Source organism: Ornithorhynchus anatinus, chromosome 3 (genome assembly GCF_004115215.2).
Source record: "Ornithorhynchus anatinus isolate Pmale09 chromosome 3, mOrnAna1.pri.v4, whole genome shotgun sequence".
Taxonomy (NCBI): Eukaryota; Metazoa; Chordata; class Mammalia; order Monotremata; family Ornithorhynchidae; genus Ornithorhynchus; species Ornithorhynchus anatinus.
The window spans coordinates 17561791-17568399 of record NC_041730.1 but is presented as its reverse complement, the minus strand read 5'-3'; positions in this window follow the sequence as shown (position 1 = coordinate 17568399).

The window sequence follows — 6609 nt, the reverse complement described above, 5'->3', positions numbered from 1 at the left end:
CCCCGCGCGCGCGCACTGTGGTAGGGTCCGCCCCGCCCTGTCAGTGCGCATGCGCAGCCTTGCCAGCCTCATGGGGGGGGGGGGGTGGGGGGGCGGCCTGCCAATGGAATCAGCCATCGATTATTGCTTCTTATTCCTTCATTCTGTCAATCGTATTTAATACTAATGTTGGTATTCGTTAAACCCTATGTGCCAAGCACTGTTCATAATAATAATGATGATATTTGTTAAGCCCTTACTATGTACCAAGCAATGTTAATAATAATAATGATGATGACGGTATTTGTTAAGCGCTTACTATGTATCAAGCACTGTTAATAATAATAATGATGATAATGATATTTGTTAAACGCTTACTATGTACCAGCACTGTTAATAATGAGGATGATATTTGTTAAACCCTCATTATGTGCCAAGCACTGTTAATGATAATATTGGTATTTGTTAAGTCCTTACTATGTGCCACTTTTAATATTAACAGTGATGATACTTGTTAAGCGCTTACTTTGTGTCAAGCACTGTTAAAAATAATAATGATGGTGTTTGTTAAACCCTTACTATGTGCCAAGCACTGTTAATAGTAATAATATTGATGGTATTTAGGTGCTTACTATGTGCCAAGCACTGTTAATAATAATAATGATGATGGTATTTTATTTAATAATAACATTGATGATACTTGTTAAGCGCTTACTTTGTGTCAAGCACTGTTAATAATGAATAATAATAATAATAATGATGATGGTGTTTGTTAAACCCTTACTATGTGCCAAGCACTGTTAATAATAATAATATTGATGGTATTTAGGTGCTTACTATGTGCCAAGCACTGTTAATAATAATAATGATGATGGTATTTGTTAAGCCCTTACTATGTGCCAAGCACTGTTAATAATAATAATAATGGTTTTTGTTAAATCCTTACTATGTGCCAAGCACTGTTAATAATTATAATGGTATTTGTTAAGCACTTTGTGCCAAGCACTCTTCTAAGTCCTGGGGTAGATACAAGGCAATCAGGTTGTCCCACATGGGGCTCACGGTTTTAATCCCCTTTTTACAGATGAGGGAACTGAGGCACAGAGAAATTAGGTGACACAGCACCTAAGGTCGCACAGCAGACAAGTGGCGGAGCTGGGATTAGAACCCACATCCTCTGGCTCTCAAGTCCAGGCTCTTTCCACTAAGCCACGCTGCTTCTCTAAGTGCCGTTCTGAGTGCTGGGGGAGATATGAGGTCATCAGGTTGTCCCACAGTCTTCCTCCCCATTTTACGGATGAGGGAACTGAGGCACAGAGAAATGAAGTGGCTTGCCTAAAGTCACAGAGCTGCCAAGCAGCAGAGCTGGGATTAGAACCCACGACCTCTGACTCCCAAGCCCGGGCTCTTTCCACTAAGCCACGGTACTTATGGTATTTGTTAAGCGCTTACTAGGTGCCAAGCACTGTTCTAAGTGCTGTATTCATTGAGCAAATTCTGTGTGCAAACCACTGTACTAAGCGCCCGGGAGAGTACAATACAATAAACAGACACATGCCCTGCCCACACTGAGCTGAGGTGCCAAACACCGAGCTAAGGCTGGGATAGAAACCATACAATCAGATCAGAGAAGCAGCGTGGCTCAGTGGAAAGAGCCCGGGCTTTGGAGTCAGAGGTCATGGGTTCAAAGCCCGGCTCTGCCACTTGTCAGCTGGGTGACTGTGGGCAAGTCGCTTCACTTCTCTGTGCCTCAGTGACCTCATCTGTCAAATGGGGATGAAGACTGTGAGCCCCGCGTGGGACAACCTGATTCCCCTGTGTCTACCCCAGCGCTTAGAACCGTGCTCTGTGCATAGTAAGCGCTTAACAAATACCAACATTATTATTATTATCAGATAATCCCTGTGTGCTCATAGCGCTTACTACGTGCCAAGCACTGTTCTAAGCACTGAGCTCTGTTCTAACAGGTGTTCTTACTGAGCGATTACTGTGTGCAGAGCACTGTACTAAGCACTTGGAGAGAACAATACCACAATAAACGGGCACATTCCCTGCCCAAAATGAGCTTATGAGCCAAACACCGGGGGAAGAAACAATGCCATCAGATCAAATAATCCCCGTGTGCTCATAGTCAAAGGGAGGGGGGTTTATATACGTATCTTTAGATTATATTTTCTGTATTTATATTCATGCTTGTCTCCCCCTCTAGTTTGTAAACTCATTATGGGAGGGAAAGGGGCCACAGATTCTGTTGTATTCTCCCAAGCATTTAGTACAGTGCTCTTCCCATAGTAAGCGCTCGATTGAGGGAGAACAGGTACTTAATCCCCATTTTACAGATGAGGAAACGGAGGCACCGAGAAATGAAATGACTTGTCCGAAGTCACACAGCGGGCAGGCAACCATCCCTGCCCACAACGGGGCGGGGATTACTTAGACTGTGAGCCCCATGAGAGGACAGGGATAGTGTCCAACATGATTAGCTTGCTTCTACCCTGTGCTTAGAACAGTGCTCGGCACATAGGAAGTAGTCAGAGAAGCAGCGTGGCTCAGTGGAAAGAGCGCGGGCTTGGGAGTCAGAGGTCACGGGTTCTAATCCCGGCCCTGCCGCTGGTCAGCTGTGTGACCTTGGTCAAGTCACTTGACTTCTCTGTGCCTCAGTTACCTCATCTGTCAAATGGGGATTAAAACTGTGAGCCCCATGTGGGACAACCTGATCACCTTGTATCCCCCAGCGCTTAGAACAGTGCTTTGCACATAGTAAGCGCTTAACAAATACCACAATTTATTTTATTTTTTACTTAACAAATACCATTTCAAGTGGCAGAGCCAGGTTAAGGATCAGGTCTCCTGGCTCCCAATCCTGTGCTCTTTTCACTGGATCGAGCTGCTTCTAATAATAATAATGGTGGTATTTATTAAGCACTTACTATGTGCCAGGCACTGTACTAAGCACTGGAGTAGATACAAGCAAATGGGATGGACAGAGTGTCTGCCCTACCCGGGGCTCACCGTCTCAATCCCCATTTTGCAGATGAGGTACCTGAGGCCCAGAGAAGTAGTCACTTGCTCAAGGTCACGGAGCAGACAAGTGACTGTATATTTTTCATTACCCTGTTTATTTTGTTCATGAGATGTACATCACCCTGATTCTATTATTTTGTTAATGAGATGTGCATCACCTTGATTTTATTTATTTGCTATTGTTTCGATTCTATTTATTGCTGTTTTGTCTGTCCGTCTCCCCCGATTAGACCGTAAGCCCGTCAGAGGGCAGGGACTGTCTCTATCTGTTACCGATCTGTCCATTCCAAGCGCTTAGTACAGTGCTCTGCACATAGTAAGCGCTCAATAAATACTATTGAATGAATGAATGACCGAGCCGGGATTAGAACCCATCGTCTTCTGACTCCCAGGCCTGTGCTCTATCCGCTAAGCCATGCTGCTTCTCAGAGCAGAAAATCTGAGAAGTTCGGACAATCAGGAGGCCTAGGTCTAGGCTGAGGGCAGGCTAATACCGTGCTCAATAAATAGGATTGATTGATTTGGAGTCCCCGTGTGCAGACTCCTGGCATCCCGGGCAGGCGGGAAGTTTACCCTCCTCTGCCAACTGCAATCCACCTGACCCGACCCCCCGCAAATTTACACCTCATGCACATTAGCACCAGATAGGGTCAGGAAAACCCCACCATCTCTGCAGCGATGAAGTGGGCAAATTAGACTTGCTTTCCAGATCCCTGCTGCCCGTTCTGCACTCAGCCCCAGGGGATGACTTGCAGATATTGGAAACTCTTTAAAACCGACACAATCAGTAAACTGAAATGGGTGAGTCATTTCACAAGGAAGTAACTTGACCCTGCAAAGATTCTTGCGGTTTGCGGGCACATGCTGTATAAATATAGAACTATGACCACATGTGTGTGTGTGTGTGTGTGTACTTCCTAGGGCTGGGTGCCTGGTGACCCCCCACAGCCTTTCATTTTCAAGAGAGTCAGTTGAAAAACATAAGAATACACACACACCTCATTCTACAAACTTAGAAGAAAAAGCAATAAACAACCCTCCGCCCGACAAAAAAAAATACCAGACCACATAAAGGTCAGATAACAGCCCTTTCTAGCTAAGGTTGAGGGTTTCCCAACAGTAGCGTCCGCCACCTGGCCTCCCACTGCCCAGAGGTACTAAATATTTATTCAGCACCCACTGGGTGCAATGCTCTGCACTAAACGTCTGTGAAAATACAATACGAAGAGAGGAGCTTACGCAGGACACTTACTTTCCAAATGGGAGACGCGTACCTAAAAGTATTTGCGACTGGAGTAATTGAGTTACGAAGTAAACAGTTGAGTAAATATAACACACATGCTGAGGATGGGTATAAGAGTATACTGTTAAGTACGGGAAATGTCACCCTGTCGGCCAACCCCAACTCTGACACCGTTACCTGTAAATTCAGAGAACCCACGCACGCGGTCAGTTCTGGGCCTCTGTGGAAGTTCTTCGGCTATTTCCTGGAAATCTAGCTGCCTTAAGCTGTAATAATAATATTAATTGTGGTATTCGTTAAGCGCTTACTCTGTGCCAGGCACTGTTCTAAGCCCTGGGGTAGATACAAGGTAATCAGGCTGGACACAGTCTCTGTCCCACATGGGGCTCACAGTCTTAATCCCCAGTTTAAAGATGAGGTAACTGAGGCTCAGGGAAGCAAAGTGACTTGCCCAAGGTCATGCAGCAGACAAGTGGCGGAGCCCGGTTTAGAAGATGGACTCCCAGGCCCCTGCTCGATCCACTAGGCCATGCTGCTTCTACAATACTACTAGTAGAAGGTCAGCATCGCTCAGTGGAAAGAGCAGGGGCTCGGGAGTCAGGTCATGGGTTCAAATCCCAGCTCCGCCGCTTGTTAGCTGTGTGACTTTGGGCAAGTCACTTCACTTCTCTGTGCCTCAGTTACCTCAGCTGTACAATGGGGATGAAGACCGTGAGCCCCTCGTGGGACAACCTGATCATCTTGTATCCTCCCCAGCACTTAGAACAGTGCTTGGCACATAGTAAGCACTTAAGAAATGCCATTATCATTATTATTATTACTAGAAGCCTACCACGTAAGTCAAGCTGACTTTCCTGAAAGTGATTGTCATGTAGGGCTGATTAACACGTGTAGACTGACTTACAGGAGGCTTTATAAGGTGATTATTATTCCTTTATTCCAAGGACACTTTGGATTGATTTCAATCCTAATACAGAAAAGGTGTGGGGGGAGAAAGGGGATCGGATCCCCTCTGCTCAAGCACCAAACCCTCCAACTCCACGGACCAGGCTGATTTAGTCATGAAGGGGGCGCAGAACAAGTCTCTCCCTCTTCATACAGTAATAATGATGATGGTATTTGTTAAGCACTTACTATGTGCCAAGCACTGTTCTAAGCACCGGGGTAGATACAGGGTCATCAGGTTGTCCCACGTGGGGCTCACGGTCTTCATCCCCATTTTACAGGTGAGGTGACTGAGGCACAGAGAAGTGAAGTGACTTGCCCAAGGTCACCCAGTTGACAAGTGGTGGAGCTGGAATTAGAACCCCCAAAATATCTCATATATGACAATTTCTCCTCCCTCAAAGCCTTATTGAAGACACATCTCCGAGAGGTCTTCCCGGCCCTTTATAGTTACACATAAACATATTTGAATTAAAAAATCATTATTTCTAGGAGAGTATGTCTCATTTTCTTAACCTGAACCAAAGCTGACCATTCTTAGAGAGTGTTTGCCCTGCACACAGTAAGCTCTCAATAAATACCACTGATCGACTGATCGGTTGATGTTGGTAGTTTAGTGAGATGTCTAGAATTTCTGTGATCTTTTGGTTTGCTGTTGGGTTTATCGTCTGATATATTTTAGCTAGAGGATTGTCTCTTGTCTTATTGCGTGTGAAAACCGTTCCTTAGATTACGTTTTATTCTTTCTATAACTATGTCATCTGATTTCTGTTATTCTTTTATTCTTCTTGTCCACTGTTATTATGTCACATCCCTTTTGGTTATTAAAGTTTGCTACGACTCCACACATTGATGCGGACTCTGTTGCTTGCTTTGGAAAGGGGGTAAGATTGTGTATTCATTCACACGTGGCCGTGGGAATACTTGAAAGTGGAAAAAGCTACAATCCCAGTAATTAAACGAAAACGCTTTGCTCGTGATCGGCCAGTCATTTGCCCTCAGGTCTAGGACAAGGCTTACAAACATCAATTCTTCAGCCATCCTTTCCAAAGCAGTCACTAGGGCCAGAAACACAAAAATGCCACCTCCAAAAGACCAATTTATTAGTTGCACACCAATGTTAAAGTCAACGTTATTTGTCCTGGTGGGGCAGGTGAGCAGAATCTATAAAGCTCCAAACTGTGAATTCAACAAAAAGAAAGTCAACCCATACCAAATTTTCTCTCTGGAAATCATCCAAAGGAATTTCTCTCGAGTAAAATTCAGTTTATCCCCAGCTAAGAAGTCACCCATGCTGGGCATCAGCGGCATGGGAGAGAGTTGAGGGAGGAGGCTCGGGTTTACTGCGTGGAAGGCGGCAATGGTAAACCACTTCCACATTTTTACCAAGAAAACTCTAAGGATCCACTACCGGTACG